This window comes from Silene latifolia, chromosome 6 (genome assembly GCF_048544455.1).
Source record: "Silene latifolia isolate original U9 population chromosome 6, ASM4854445v1, whole genome shotgun sequence".
Lineage (NCBI taxonomy): Eukaryota > Viridiplantae > Streptophyta > Magnoliopsida > Caryophyllales > Caryophyllaceae > Silene > Silene latifolia.
The window spans coordinates 65,790,073-65,806,738 of NC_133531.1; the positions used below are offsets into that span (position 1 = coordinate 65,790,073).

Consider the following 16,666-nt stretch of genomic DNA (forward strand, 5'->3'; position numbering starts at 1 on the left):
TTCGTTGGTGATTTTAATGCTTGATTATATTATTTGACTCGGATGAAAGTGATTAACAGATTATTTACATGTGATTGAGGTCATAAAAACGATAAAACATGGATAAAAACTAATTAGGATGAATTATTTACAAGATTAATAGGGTATTAATTATGAGAATTAAACAAACTAAACAAATTAATTAGGTTAAACAGGTTATTAAGACGGACTAATGATGGTGAAGTTAAATAACAGATACAAATATATCAAAGGATGAATTCCAGAGATTTGATATGGATGAGTCGAATCTCTAAAACCCAAATTGATTTAATGACGAAAACCCGCAAATATGGATTATAAGGGATTTAAGTCAGGAATTTAAAAGATGATAAATTATTAATAATTTATTTACATGTTAAAATTATTATACTCAAATTATTATGTTAAAGAACAATGAACAATTGAAAACAAAACAAAACAATAGGACGAGCAGAAGACGAAGGAAGAAAAAAGGAAGCAGGAACTGGGGCAGCCTCACGAAGAGGCGCAACAGGTGCTGCGTCCTTTCGAAGAGGCGCATCAGTTGGTGCGTCCTTTCTCGACGTTTGTCTCCTATAAATTCGTAAAAAGGGTTTAAAACAAAGTTTTATAAATCGGTTTTAAGAATATTTTCGACATAAATCTTACAATAGGATTATAAAAATAAAGAACAATAATTAAAATAAGGATTATACACCCTCAGACTTACATGTTTGACGAAACGAGATGAACTAAGTTAACGTTTAGTGATGCTCGACTCGAATGTACGACGAAAGTGCCCTCTAGAAGGAAAACGAATAAGATTGATTAAAGTTGGTTGATGTGGAGTTGGTCAAATTGGTCGGTCATGCAAAACGAGGCTGGTACTCAGAAATATCCGAGCTTACGTGGTCGAAAGTTCAAGCATGTAGACGCCAAAAAGTAAGAACGTGGTCTAGAATGCAAAGGGAGAAGAGAAGGGCGGACACTCGCGTGAGAAATATGTGAGACCGAAGGTCTCTATTTATACTAATCACACGGAGGAAATTAGGGTTTTCAGAGAAACTTTTGAAGTGAATCTCGAAAAGATACGAAAAAATCGCAGAAAAGGACTGAGGAAGAGGCGCAGCAACTGCTGCGTCTTTTCCTCAGTGGTTTCCTTCTGCGGAAGAAAGATTTCCGTGTTTATATTATGGAATAGCGGATTAATCTTATTTTCTTAATATTTTATATGATAATCTCGGGATATATGTTACCAAAGATATAAAGATTGGAATATGTATGGAATAGAAATATCCGGAACGTTCCAGAACATTTTGACTCGGCATTTTAAACGGTTATTAGAAAAATGAAGATGGTTTTTGACCCGGACTCCAAATGTACTCTAATTACTGCCAAAACGACGTTATCGGCGCGTAGATGGCGACTATGAGGTAGACACACGTGTTTGACTGAGCACTTGACGATAAACTTACGAACCGTCACAAATCGTTCCGTGTACCAAACATGCGGCCCAATCATCACCGGGTGGTTTGCGGGAGGTGCGGAAATGAGGTATCTACAGAGCCCCCACTTTGACTGAGGCTTGGACAAGGCGAAAGTCAAAGTATAGCCATCAGGTCAATCGAAGATTACAACCTGACGACTATGGCGACGCGAGGCGGCTCAAGGGGTCTGAGCCAAGGACCTGTCGTCGGGAACATTTTATAGTCTGTCGACTATCGGGGAGGGTCATTTAAAGTCCATTAGACTACATAAGGAAGCTCGCCATCCATAAGAAGAGATCATACCTGAAGTTCCTTGAAACTCCAAGGGGAAATAAAGCGCGATATTGGAAAAGGCAGTAGGACGTAGTCAGGAACTGCTAGGAGATATCTGCTTGGGTCGGCTTCAAACAAAATTCGGAAGAGCTTGGGGTCGATGTTGATCTCCACGTGTTGAGAGGGGCAAATGTCTGTCCATGTACTCTCGCTAGGGGAACATAATTGGGAACTAATCTCCATGTCTCGAGAGGGGCGATTGGTTGTCCGTGTACTGTCGCTGGGGGAACAGAATAGAGGCGTGTCAAAACACCTGTCAAAGTATATTCGCTCGTTGTGGCAAGCAAAGTCTTGGTAAAAGGATAAATATTACGACAGTTTGCAGTTGTCTTGGAAATGCGGGTCCGGGCGAAGAACAAATGTCAAATGAACCAAATATATGATGTGTGGCATCAAGGAAGAGGCGCACCAAAGATGGGCCCACGAATAACGAACTTATAACGAATCTTCAAAAATTCACTTGGAGGGAAACTGAGGAAGAGGCGCAGCAGCTGCTGCGTCTTTTCCTGAGTGTGGCTTTTCTGAGTAAAAACTCGATGAAACACGGGTTTGTCTTCATAATTTCGAAACATAAAACCTCAAATATTCTCTCAAATTCCAACCATTTATTGCTAAAATTTGATCAAAAGCTTGCATTTGCCATGACTAATCGAGGTATGTGTATTAATCTTGCATTAATCTTCCGTATCTGATCAAATTGGATCGATAAAATCATGGTTTCCAACCCTAAAAAATCGAAAATTTGGGGCATTTCCCCCAAATGGTTTTGCCTTGTCAAATTGACCTTGCAAATGGATAATTAGTTGTATAAGGATCGTAACCATGTATTTATTTTGGATTTTCGTTGCGTTGTGAGCATTTTGAGTGAAATTGAGACGGACTCACAGCTAAACCGTATATTGCTTCGAAAATAGCTTTAGGATTGCCCATTTGTGATGAAATTTGGTATTTGGAATCCTTGTATGATGGGTAAACTTCCTACCATTTCGGAAATTTGATTTGTGACAGCTTTTTCAGGACACTTTTCTAGGGCATAATCGCCGTTATAACAAAATGCTGTCGAAATTTCGACTCGAACCCATGACTAGACTTCAACTTAGGCTTGACTTGACCCAAATTACCACATGAGCGGACGGGTTTGTAGGAAAATTGGCCAAAGATGGCGAGAAAAGAGCGATTTCGGAGCTCCGAAAACTAGAAAATCCCCTAATTAAGGCTTGTCGTCACTTGACGCGGCCTAAATTCACTTTAATTTTGCAGGTGACGAGGCTTCTACGTCAGAGAGCTCCCATGGACGTGGACACATCTCTTGACCCTTATTGTACGCTTGATGAGGCGTTAGAGTAGGCTTTCACTGCCGCAGTGGCAGTTGCTGAGGACGAGGTCGTCGAGGAGGAGGTTGTTGAGGAGGAGGAGGCCCCGAGGCAGGCTAACGTCAGACGGGGTGGTCACCAGCTGAGGGGAGCACCAAAGTGGGCTTAGACTTGGGACAGCAGGCACCTCATCTGGGCTGCAGAGGGTCACCTGTCCTACAGGGCGGTGAAGAGCTTGGTAACTCGAACTCATCACTCTTTCATTCATCTTCTTTTATAACTATTTGCTATTCCTTTTCCCTTTTATTCGAGCTAAATATAGCTCTTGCTTCGAATCAAAATAGGAGGCCGGGAACATCAGGTCATTCTCGGGTTACATGACGATGATGGGGGACTACGAGAAACTGTCAGCAGAGGAGCGGGCCATCATCGAGGGAGGAACGTTTGGTGCCTTGGTACAGGCTTGGAGAGACATCACGAGGAGGAAGATTCGGGCTAACCTTAGCCTGGTTCGAGCCTTCCTGGATCGGTTTTGGGATACAACCTCTACCTTTCACATGCCTTTCGGTGAGGTTGGGGTCACGTTGGAGGACTACAGCATGACTTCTGGCTTGCCGTGCGGGACTAAGGCGGTAACGTGGCCGGAGACAGCCATAAGGGTAGACTCGGCTGAGGCTAGGAGCTTGATCGGCTGGAACTTGATGCCGAAGGCTGCTGCCCGGGTTGGTGCCTAATTCCTATGTTCGGGATTATTTTGCTGGGAAGAGGCCGGCGATGGTGGTGATCGATGGGAGGGAGACGGCTCCTCCTCCTTGCACTGCCGAGCAGAGAGCTCATTTGTGGCTCTAGTGGTTCTTGTCTTCGATCTACCTCGGAGACAAGGGAGAGAGGCTATCGACGAAGCTTCTTCCCTTCCTTTTTGACTTGGGTGGCCTAGGCCGTTGGGACTGGGTCACTGCTGGCTTTACGGTCCTCATTCACTATATGAGGGCTATGGTTCGTCCGGAGTTGATAGAGAAGGGGACTTCTCCCACCTTTGTTGGCCCTGGACTGTTGCTGGAGGTATGAACCTCCATTTCTTTTTATAAAAGATCATTTCTTTATCGAATTACGATAGATCGTCATTAACTATCTTGTTTTACAGGGGTGGGTGTACTCTACTTTCCGGGTCTCGCGCCCAAGGGGACGGAGCTAGGGGAGAGAGCTTATCCCGTCGTGAGGGATTGGGTGATGTGTCGCACGAAAGGTCAGCGTTCCTTCCACGACGCTTGTCGACGGGAGGTGAACGCTCTGCTGCTGGACGGCATGAGTATCTTCGAGCCACTTTTCTTTGTTTACTTTTCATTGCTTCCTTTCGGAACCGATCATATGAATGACCTCTTGTTTGCTTTTCATAGTGAGTGTCCAGGCCTTGGGTGGACTACACTAGCGCTCCTCCGTTTGTGGCTGAGGTCCTTCGACCTAGGAGCTCGAGCCAGTTGCTTTTGAGGACGTCGATGGGTCCTGTGTGGTACTTGGGCGAGTGCTTGGCTCGTCAGTGCTCCAGAGATGTCCTGACGGTTCCCGTCGATCCTCCTCGGACGATGTTCAGGGAGCCTTCCGATGCTGAGAGGGAGGCTGACTTAGCTGGCGTCGGTGGCGATGCCCTCCTTCTTCCTGGTGAGTACTACTCGACGTTCCTATACGGGAGGCTGGCGTACTGGCCAGTCGTGGTAACTGTTTTATTCCCTTTCGATTGACATGAAAACATGATGAAGGATCATCAATTAATGAAAACCATTTGAATTTTGCAGGAGGTTGAGGTGGCGGTCATCGAGCCCCCAGCGTACCCCGAGACCCTTGAGTACACTGACGCGACGGAGATGACGACGATCTCCGAGCTTCGCGACTTCGATGCGGTGGTGAGAGATGCTGGTCTAGACGTGTGGCAGCATCTGATTCGGAGGGTATGCTCCCTAATTTAATCAGCTTTCGTATAAGAATACACTTGTTTAAACCTATCAAATTATTAAGAATCCTTGAAATGTAGGTTGCGCCATCCCAGTTTGTCGCTTTGTCGAGGGTAGTCAACCGGCTACGAGCTACTGCCATCGAGGCACTTGCTGGCGATCGAGGACGTCAGGTATAAACCTTCCGTTTACTTCATTTTTGAATTTTCTAACTTTCCTTACGTTTGAAATGATTGACATGAGCCAATTCTTGTCGTTTGCAGAGGGAGCGTGACCTGGAGCGAGAGGTTGCCCATTCCCGAGAGGAGACAGCTCACTTGCTGAGGTAGCTAGAGGTCCGCGACGCCGAGATCGCTGCTCTAGAGGCGACAGTCACTGAGCTAAGCGGCGTACAACTGTCGTTTGTTGCTCTTTGTTGTTGTGCTTTATACATTTTGTGCATTTTGGAACCTTCATTTTGCACTTTATGCCTTTTGTTTCGGGCTCGAGTCCCCAGTTTGGTGTACAAACTCCCTTTTTGGTTGTATATATGATGGCCTGAGTGCCTTTGCTGTTGGGTTGCCTTGTTTGTACCTGCAGGTTAGCTTTGAACAGGTTTGGTAGATGACGGTTTACGCTGTCATACTGCCGAAATTTACACAGAAATTCACATAGAATATACATTTGTACACATGGCCTAAATTAGCGCAAGACAAATACTCGAAAACGCAAAAAAAATTCTGGAAAATGACCGGGCGGTAGGGAGGGTTACCCCCTAAAAAAATGAAAAAATAGAAACATATAAGTTTGAAATGTGAAATGGAATGGGAGTGAAATAATTCCCAAAAAAAGAAAAAGAAAATTAAAAGAAAATGTGTAAGTTTGAAAATGAATATCTAAATTGGTGAAATGATTCCTAAAAAAGAAATTTAAAAAAGAAATGTATAAGTGTGCTGAAATGACGAAAATGCCGATATTGCCTCGGAATGCGTGCTCGTGGAATTTAGGAAACGCGCAACATGGTAATTTGACGGATTTACCAAAACAATAACCCATATGAATAGGAAATTATTCTTGGAGGAATTAGGAAAGATCCAACGCGGAAAATCACAGAAAGAAGGCTGAGGAAGAGGCGCAGCAGGAGCTGCGTCCCTTTGAAGAGGCGTAGCAGGTGTTGCGCCTGTTCCCCAGTGTGTCTGTCCTGACAGATTTTAGGAAACAGCTTTTAGTATAAATATAGACGTCGAGAGAGGTTTTATTCACATAATTCTTCCGTCTTTCTCTCGCCTTATTACATAAAAGCTCTCTAATTAAGCAAACATCATGAATACTATTGAAATCCGTCTGAAAGAGTGGACAAATGAGTTCTCTAATGTGGAGAAACATGATATGGGCGCCTATAATTTTGGATCGATCTTGAGTTTGAAGTTGGTCAAGATAGTCAAACCGTTCCTAGATGCTTGTCTGGATTATTGGGACCCGAATTATCACGTATTTGCCTTTCCTGGAGGCGATATTTGCCCATTTCCCGAAGAAATTGGTGCAATCGGTGGTTGGGACCTGGAGCATTTACCTGCTATACCCTCTACTTTTCAAAGGTATAAGAATAAGTGCAGAGATTTTCTTGGGTTGAAAAGAGCTGAGGCTGACCGTCTTGTGACCTCTAAAGGAGTGCGAATGTTGGACTTCATCGATCGATTCATAAACAGGGTAGATCCTACCATTTCCTATGTTGCAAGGCGAAGGGCGTTCAGATTTTGCCTACTGTATGTATATGTCCTTCAAGGGCATGTTGATGAGGATTTGAGAGGCGACCCTCATTACTTGAGCTTAATTGAGCAAATGGAGCTGCGCAGGAGCCCAGCTTGCCTGTGTTTAGCAGAGATCCTGTTGGGGTTAGATAACAGGAAAGCCAACCGTGACCTTCCTTATTTAGGAAGTCCCATCATTTTGCAGGTAAAAGAACTCCTTTTCTCTCTCTTTTTTTTTTTCTTCTCTCTTTTTTCGCCTCTATTGTTGTTGTTGTATTTTTTTTTTTTTTTTTTTTGTTCTACTGTCTGCTTTTGGTAGGTTTGGCTTATGGAACGTCTTCGAATGATCGAGCCCCCAGTTAATGTTCTTGCTTATCATGCTCGCTCAGTTGCAATGAAGACTAGACTTTACATGGTGGACTTCACTCGAGTCTGCAACTATTGGGAGAACAAGCTAAAGAGTGATGATGGTCCACTGATTAGATGGATCGTACCATGGTGGTATCTCAAATCTGTCACTGGAGTATCGTCCTTGGATCCTACCCGATCGGTGCACATTCCTGGCTTGGAGTTTATGATATGCATCTTCCCGGAGAGGTTGATGAGGCAAGTTGGATTGAAGCAGACGATTCCGAAGCTTGATACCGTCCCTCAGACCGCTATGGCCCTTACCACTGAGAGCCGAAGAGAATGGGCCATCAAATGGGCTCAAAGAAACATGTGGTTCTTGAATTCTTCTGTTAGTGCTTTATGGGTATCTGATTCCTACTTGCAGTTAAGGAGAGCTACTACTCCGGACGAGCGCGAGAGATTGAGGAAGCGCGAGCCTGTTGACTACAAGGTCCGTGATGTAGAGAAGGTGAAAGAGAAGCACCTGACTAAGGGAGAGGAAGAAGCCGGGTTTCGAGTTGTTCATCCTTCGAAGAAACCGAAGACTTCTCCTGCCGTAGAAAAGGTGGTTGGCAAGAAGGGCAAGGCAAGACAACGAGAGAGACCGTTGGTGATTAGGTCTGAAGTGGCGCAAGAGCGTCCGGCTCGAGGTCGAGACAAAAAAATATGATAAAAATGACAAAGGCAAAGGGAAAATGGAAGAATATCCTGAGTCTTTATTATTTATTATTATTATTATTATTATTATTATTATTATTATTATTTGTAATAAGAAGGTGGGGTTTTTAGAATCCTAGCCTATCTTTATTTTTTAATTTTTACTATGTAGCGTATTATTATTAAACGAAATGAAATAAAAGAGGTTGATTGGTTATGAAACCTTTGGGATTTTCTATTATTATTCTTGTCGAATTCCAAATGCATATGCAAATGTCCTTCTATTTACATTTAAAATAATGGGTTGTATCCTGTGAAGGATTGCCTATGTATTCATTTAAAAATGAAATCAAACCCTTGCGCGTAGTTCAAGTAAACGTAAAAGAATAATTGTTCTAAGCAAGAGCTTGTAGCGAACTAGAAACTAAGCATGAACTTTTTACTTACTCCTAAAGTGCAATTCAATTTGTTTGATGATATGAGAATGACAAATTGTCAAAATGTAAGAGAAAGGTGACGTTAGCTTTATTTTGCTTGGCCGGGGGCCGTTTATTTCGTGCCACAAGAGCAACACGTGGGGTTACGCGAGGCGCGTTTTGTTCCTATTCTAGGCATAGTAACGTTTCAATTGGTCGAGGTTTGTCGGGTTGGCGAATTCTGTTAGGAATCTATATCTCATTACTTAACATATTCTTATATGTTTCAAATTTATTTAGTTATAAAATAAATTCTAGATCTTATACATGCAAACTAAAAAGGTAAGAGAAGAAATCATGTTCCTTACTATGATAATTTTGGTCATCATATGGGCACCAACAAGATCTCTTTCTTGTTAGTTCTTGAGCTTTCCATTAATGGATGAACATTCATGACTTCAAATTAGAAGCCCTCCAATTAGTAGCACCCAAAACTATCCCTCAATCCCATTATGGCCTTCCTAAAATAGAAAAACTATTTAACTATTACATATTCGGAAACCAACTCCATTGGTCCCTTGAACTTCGGTTGAGGCACGCATCTCGAGGTAACACCGTCTTTATGTATCGCCTTCTTGAGTGACACCGTCTTCAAGGAACTCTGGAATAAATAAATTACATAACAAATTACATAATTTCCTATTATACGTTTGTAATTAAAATAAAATAAATCTATTAAATTACAAAACGGTGATACGAGATCACAATAAATTACAACCGAATCGATATTCCCATACATTTCGGGTAATACCAATTAAAAACTAAGGCCATACTAAGTAAAATTACATAATTCAAAATTACATAAAATAAAATTATGACAATCATAAATAAAATGCAGCATTATAATATGTATGAACATGCCCAATTTTATGCTAAATCGCCTTTAAGGAGCCAATATCGTATATTAAACGGTTTTTATGGATTTGCGTGATTCAACCTTTTAAAATCACAATAAAATACATAAATTCATATTTATGCACAAGTTAATTACCCTAACCTCTTAGGACTTAAAATTAGTCTCCACTAACTATTTGCCCATAATTAACTCATATTTCTAAAATTGTTCATTAATGGACTCAAAATTACAATAAAATGCCATAAACTTCAAATAAATCACAAAAATTCCAAATAAATTCAAAATTCAAAATTTAAACTTATGAACAGTCTGAAAAAATACCATGACACTTATAATGTTAAAAAAAAACTTAGGTTAAAATTTCGTAAAATTATCGGAAAAACTATGTTGCGGTTTATCGGATTTATCAATAATAATCATAAAAACATGAGAAAAATTATATTCATCAACTTTTCAATTTTAGATCTGAAAAAGATAATAAAATGCAACATTTGACGTTTTTCCTTAGTCATGAAGTATGTTTTAGCAATTATTCACTAATTAAGTCACTATTTATGCTATTTTTTTTATCAAAAATCCATAAATCATGCATGAAGACTTCATTATAGCCTATTATTTTACATACATCTTGTAAAATTGCATGTGATAACATACTAAATTTATATGACCAGATACGAAATTTATCCCATATTAACCTATTTTTCATCTAAATCTGATTTTTAACATGAAAAATCCATATTTCGAGCATAAAAACTCCAAAAATTCTGAAAATTTCCAGATTATCTAAAAGTAATATATGTGAAAACATATCCAAAAATCACTGAAAAATTCGAAGTTTAGCTAATTTTCGTCCAAAAATGACATTTTTATCATAAAAATCACATTTTAATGCCAATATTATATAAAATGAACAATAAAAATCCATAAATTAATCAAAATATCCTAAATACATTTTAGGATCAGAAACTTTAACATGCATAATTAATTTCGTGATATATCATAATATCACAAAATTACAAGTTTTATATGTTAATCGTATAACTCGGAAAAACAATAACCGATTTGCATGCAAACAACCTTGTGCTCTGATACCGCTTGTTAGAAATCTATATATCATTACTTAACATATTCTTATATGTTTCAAATTTATTTAGTCATAAAATAAATTCTAGATCTTATGCATGCAAACTAAAAAGGTAAGAGAAGAAATCATGTTCCTTACTATGATAATTTCGGTCATCATATGGGCACCAACAAGATCTCTTTTTTGTTAGTTCTTGAGCTTTCCATTAATGGATGAACATTCATGACTTCAAATTAGAAGCCCTCCAATTAGTAGCACCCAAAACTATCCCCCAATCCCACAAACTAATATGTACTAGATATTTGTAATGTGGTTTACCTTAAAATTGATTACTAATGCACATATACTACTACTAGTATTATTAGTATTTGATTTGTACAAATTAGATTCATCAAACTTGATTTTATGATGAACAAGAGAGAGAAAGTAGTTTTTATGGAAAAACATAAGAGAATGAATAATAGAGGAAAAATCCTCTCTTATTTGTGTCACCAAAACCAGTTGGTGGACTAGAGTAGTGGACAACTTTTCTTTTTCTTTTTGTCTTCACAAGACAAATGGTGTAAGGCTTTGTCATTGTCAAGTCACTATCAAGTGTCATGGACAAATGAATAAGACAAATGCATAAGACCAAAAACCACTAAAACTCCCACCTAATTTCGATTTATCTAGTGTAATATGGAGTCCATTTTATTTTTGCCAATTGTACAATTGTATGTCATGTGACATGTGACATGTCTTATGTCATGTTTTAATTTAAAATGCATATTTAACAAATTAAATATAATTTACAAATTAAATAAATCATATTTAACAAATTGACTAGTAATTTAAAATTACTTTCTCATAAAATGGTCATTTAATTACTAGTTAATATAATTCACAACATCTTGTAATTATAACTGACTTATCATTCTCATCTCGCGTGTTTCGCAAACACCGATTAATTTTAGTAATATAACTTCTTAAATTACTAAATAAAATCTCATTTAATCACATTATAATAAGATGTCATTTTCTCTCTTATGATAATAATTTGTTCAATTTTAAGGAATTAATTAATCTGTATCGGCATACAATTAATTAACCTTTTCAATTAAGGGAATCGTCCTTTAGGTGTGACCTCAAGGGATCAACTGATCACCACCGTCGCACGACAGTAATGTCAAACTCTAGCCAGCCAATCATTACCGATATGTGTGGACCAGTTGACTATATATATGTAATGTATCATCCCTTTCGTATTCTTGTAATGAGATTTAAATATGTGATCAATATGATTAACAATTGTGATCGCATTATTGTCGGAGGACACTTACTCCAACAAATTCATTCCCATCTAAGTCTGTGATCCTAACCGCACCCCCTGGAAGTATGGACTTGACTAGAAATGGTCCGACCCAGTTGGGTTTGAACTTTCCTCGTGGATCGACAGGTAAAAGAGCTCTAATTGATTTGAGGACCAAGTCTCCTTCTCTGATGTTCCTTGGCTTAACCCTTTTGTTGAAGGCTCATTTGATACGTACCTGATATGTATGTACATTATGCAATGCGCGCATTCTTCGTTCATCCAGGAGGATGACTTCTTCATACCTATCCCTCTTCCAGTCGGCTTCCGGGATTTGACTTTCGAGTAAAATACGCAAAGATGGTATTTCGAGGTCAACTGGTTGCACGACTTCCATGCCGTAGGTCAAATATAAAGGGGTGGCCCCAGTGGGCGTCCTAACAGATGTGCGATATCCCCATAAGGCAAATGGTATCTTGCTTGGCCAATCTCGATAGTTGTCAATCATTTTGTTGAGGACTATGACAACGTTCTTGTTTGCCGCCTCCACCGCGCCATTAGTTTGTGGTCTGTATGGCGAGGGGTGGTGATGCTTGATTTTGTACTTGGCTAGCAATTGCTCAGTCTCAGCCTGGAAATGTGACCCATTGTCAATAATGATCTCATGTGGGCAACCGTATCGACAGATGATGTTGGTATGTATGAACTTTGCCACGTTCTTGGCTGTGAGACTAGTTTAGGAAGCTGCTTCTACCCATTTGGTGAAATAATCGATAGCCACTAGAATGAAACAGTGACCTCCTGTTCTGGTGATGTGACCATAATTAGAGCATATTTAGTCCCCGAATTAGCCTTGTTCCCATGCTTTTTAGTGCATATTTGGGTCATTTTTTGTCTTTAGTTCTTTGTTTTGCATATTCTTTGAGGTTTTGTGTCCTTGGTAGGAAAGGAATGCAAACCTTGCAAACCTTGCATTTTCATGGCAAAATGAGGCTAAATTGATTGAATTCAATAACCAAGCATCAAGGAGAGACAAGATTAGAAGGACTTTGTACATAATATAGTAGATAGGCAATGATGAGAAAAGATCCTTGCATCCCCGAAGAAATCCTCAAGGATTTTATGAAGAAAAAAGAAGAAAAGAAGAAGGAAAGAAACTGCCTAACAATCCGTGCGTCTTTCCCTGAAGACGCCCGTCCACCACCCACAACCCGTGCGTCTTCCTCCAGAAGACGCCCGGGTAAAAGCTCCAGAAGACGCCCGTCTCCACCCCCTGGACGCCCGGGCAGAAGCTGCCAAATCCGCCCGTCCCGTGCTAAAGACGCCCGGATTCCCAGACAGTCCCATTTCGTCTTCTTCAAGCTTCAAGGAAGGATGCACATCTTTTTCTAGAGACCGGAGTCTCCCTAGAGACCGGAGTCTCCCTAAAGAGACCGGCGATTCCTCAACAAGGGACTTAATTGTCATTTAATCCCTTAGTTAACCCTAATTCATGCACATAATCCCCACTATAAATACCCCATTAGTCTAATTAGAAGAGCATGTTCTTCTTAGCAATCTTTAGTGTAGTTAATATCAATCAAATCTCTCTTTAATCTTGAAATCAACATTTAATCAAGTTTTAATACAAGTTTTATTTCCTTAATCTCTCTCTTGTTCATCCTTTATTTTGGGTAATTGAAGATTATTTGGGTTATTATTGGGAGATTAACAACCTTCCAATCAAGCCTCAAGTACTTCTTTTATTCTTTGCTTTATTATTGGAATCATTAGTAGGTATAATTATTTTAATCCCTCTTTAATTATTGTTAATCACTTTCATTTATTCATCATGTTTCACTTTGTTGGTATGATTGACAACCTTGCTAGCATGTTCAACATGATAATGAGTGAGTAATTTCCTTAGCTAGGGTTAATGGGTAATTAGGGAAAACCAACATGGGGAATGATTCATGCTTAAATTAATATGCTTTCATAGTTTATTTGCTTGCTTGTTGTGATCTCAACTTATGCGCATGTTATGTTTGATGAAATGTGAGCCTATGAATCCTTGCATTTTTTACCCATCACATATCCTTTCAATGAGACTTGTAAGACATAAACCAACTCGAGTCTCATTAGACCATGCATATTGTTGAGTAGGGAAGATTAAGTCGACTTGTAGGTGTTGTACAATCTAATCGATTCGGCTCCGGGACCCAAACTTTCCTAGGATTGTAAGATATAAACCAATTCGATCCATCACAACAATAATTGCTTGCTTATAACTTGAGAATATGTTTGTATGATCATTACCATGAATCCCATATGACCCCATGACACCCTAGTGCCTTTTATCAATTGTTTACATCCCTTTCAATTCATCTTGCTTGTTTACTTTCATTGCTATTTAGTTTAGTGATCTTCTACTTCAAACCCCAATGGTGACACCCTTAAGACACCACTAGTTACAATAGAAATCTCATCTCAATTCCCGTCCCTTGGGATTCGACCTTTACTTGCCTCTTTACTAATTGTGGAGTTGTTTGTGAAGTTATAAATTGTGTTTTGGTCTAGGTGCTCCTAACGACAAGTACTGAAAAACTAAACCCTACGACCAAAAATGGCGCCGTTGCCGGGGACGGTGTTAACTTGATTTAGATTTTCTTACATTGTTATTAGTTGTGTCTTTCTTTGCCTTGGGGAAGTAAAACTCCTCAAGGTTTGTTCTAATTGTTTTCGAGTTGTTTGATATTTTGCATGTCTAGAAGGTCACAAGGTGACTTGTTACCCTTTAATCACGAAATTGAAAGAACTTTGACAACCAATAGAAGACTTGCTAGGAGAACTTTGAGAGGTATTGGTGAGGTTGTAGATATTCAACCAAATACTATTGAGTTCATCAACCCTTTTGCAAGAGAAGGTGAGGAGAACCCAACACAAAATCCAACACAAAATCAACCCACAATGCCTAAGTTTTCATCACATTCCGTACCCACCGAGGAGAACCTACCCAATGGTACTCCCACACCACAACATCTAACTGGAAATTTTATTGCCAAATCCGCATTTATCCAATTAGTCGAAAGAAGCCAATTTGGGGGGATGCCTAGTGAAGACCCTCATTCTCATATGGAGACTTTTTGTGACTATTAAGATGCGATTTCTCAAACCGGTGTAAATCAAGACCAAATTCGATGGGTCTTATTTCCTGTTTCTCTAATTGGCACCGCGAAACAATGGTTGAAAGGCCTTGATAAAGCTACTCTCGGAATTGATTCTTGGAAAAAGTTGGCTCTAGCTTTCTACAAAAAGTTCTATCCACCAGAAAAGACTAACATGCTAAGAGCTCAAATTACGGGCTTTAAGCAAAGGGATGAAAAATCTTTGTATGAAGCTTGGGAGCGATTCAAGGGAATTTGTCGCTCATGTCCTCACCATGGACTTAGCGAGTGGTTCTTGGTACAAAAATTTTGGAACGGTCTTTATGAAGATTCAAGGAACATTCTCAACATGGGATCAAATGGAATGTTCACCGAAGCTGATGACAATCAAACTTGGAAAAAAATTGAGGAAATGGCGGTCCATAACTCACAATATAGTAGACCTCGCAAGGCTACTAGAGGAGGAAAGCATGAAGTAGACTCCATTACTCAATTGGGTGCTCAACTTTGTGCTCACATTGATACCATCAATTTGAAGTTTGAAAAAGCTATGGCTAGACTTGAAGAAGCCTCAAAATCACCAAAGCATCATGTTAATGCCATGACGGCATCTTCATCAATCCCAAATAGGATATGTGAGAATTGTGGAACTTTGGGACATGACCAAAGTGAATGTAGGGGAACAAATGAACAAGTGAATGCTTTCCAAGCATGAAAGAGTGGTACCCCTTATTCAAACTATTACAATGAAAACACCAAATTCCATCCAAATCTCTCATACAAAAGCCAAAATGTTTAAAACCCTCAACCAACATACACCCCACCTCCCATGAGAAACCAAAATCAAAGACCCTTTTTCAACCAAAACCAAGGTTACCAAAATCAAACTCCATACAATCAACAAAATGACCAAGGTTTTGATGTTCAAAAAGTGGTCCTCCAAATGCAAAAGAATCAACAAGAGTTTTTCACTCAAATGAAAAAGGATAGTCAAGCAAAGGAAATCACCATCAACAACATTCTAGCTCACACCAAAATGTTGGAAACCCAATTGACTCAACTAGCATCTTCAAGCTCACAAAGACAAAAGGGGCAATTACCACCTCAAAGTAATCCCCCAAGGCATGAAACGGTTAGTGCCATTCACTTGAGGAGTGGTACAAGGTATGAAGCACCGAAGAAGCAAGTTGAGGATGAAGTTGTGGAAGCTAGTGGTAAAGAAGAAATTGTGCAAACCTCCAAGGATGGAGAACCATCAAAAGAAGAAATTCCAAAGAAAAATGAAGACAAGGTCAAGGAGAAGGAGCCCATTGTGATTAGACTTCCTTTTCCAAGTCGTCAAGCCAAGCCCAAATTTGATGACCAACTTGGAAAATTTATGGAAATTGTGAAGAATTTGGAAGTCTCAATTCCTTTCACGGAATTAATCAATCACGTGCCGGCCTATGCAAAATACATGAAAGACATCCTCACAAAGAAGAAGTCGATCCGGAAGCTTGAGACTATCGCCATCACAAGGTGAGTAGTGCAATCCTTCAAGGGAGTTCACCTCCAAAACTCAAAGATCCGGGAAGCTTCTCAATACCGTGTACCATTGGCGACACCACGATCAACAAAGCCTTATGTGATCTAGGGGCTAGTGTGAGTGTTATGCCGTACTTGGTGAGTAAAAGGTTGGGGATGGGAGAGCTTAAATGCACCAATATCACACTCCAAATGACCGATAGATCGACGAAGACACCATTAGGGATATGGGAAGATGTTCCCGTAAGAATTGGGAAATTTTTCATCCCGGTGGACTTTGTCATTGTTGACATGGAAGAAGACTCCAACATTCCAATCATTCTAGGAAGACCTTTCTTACACACCGCGGGTGCGGTGATTGATGTAAAGCATGGAGAGCTCACTCTAGAAGTGGGAGATGAAAGCATAACTTTCAATCTTGACAAGACCATGAGAGCTC

At 39.8% G+C, this 16,666-nt stretch overlaps 1 non-coding gene across 1 annotated transcript; it reads right to left on the bottom strand.

Moving 5' to 3' along the window:
- Positions 1 to 14,878: 14,878 nt before the first annotated feature.
- LOC141589256 (small nucleolar RNA R71) lies at positions 14,879 to 14,985 on the bottom strand. The gene has a single exon (XR_012520204.1). It is a non-coding gene; the product is annotated as a small nucleolar RNA R71 (small nucleolar RNA).
- Between the last annotated feature and the right edge of the window lie 1,681 nt (positions 14,986 to 16,666).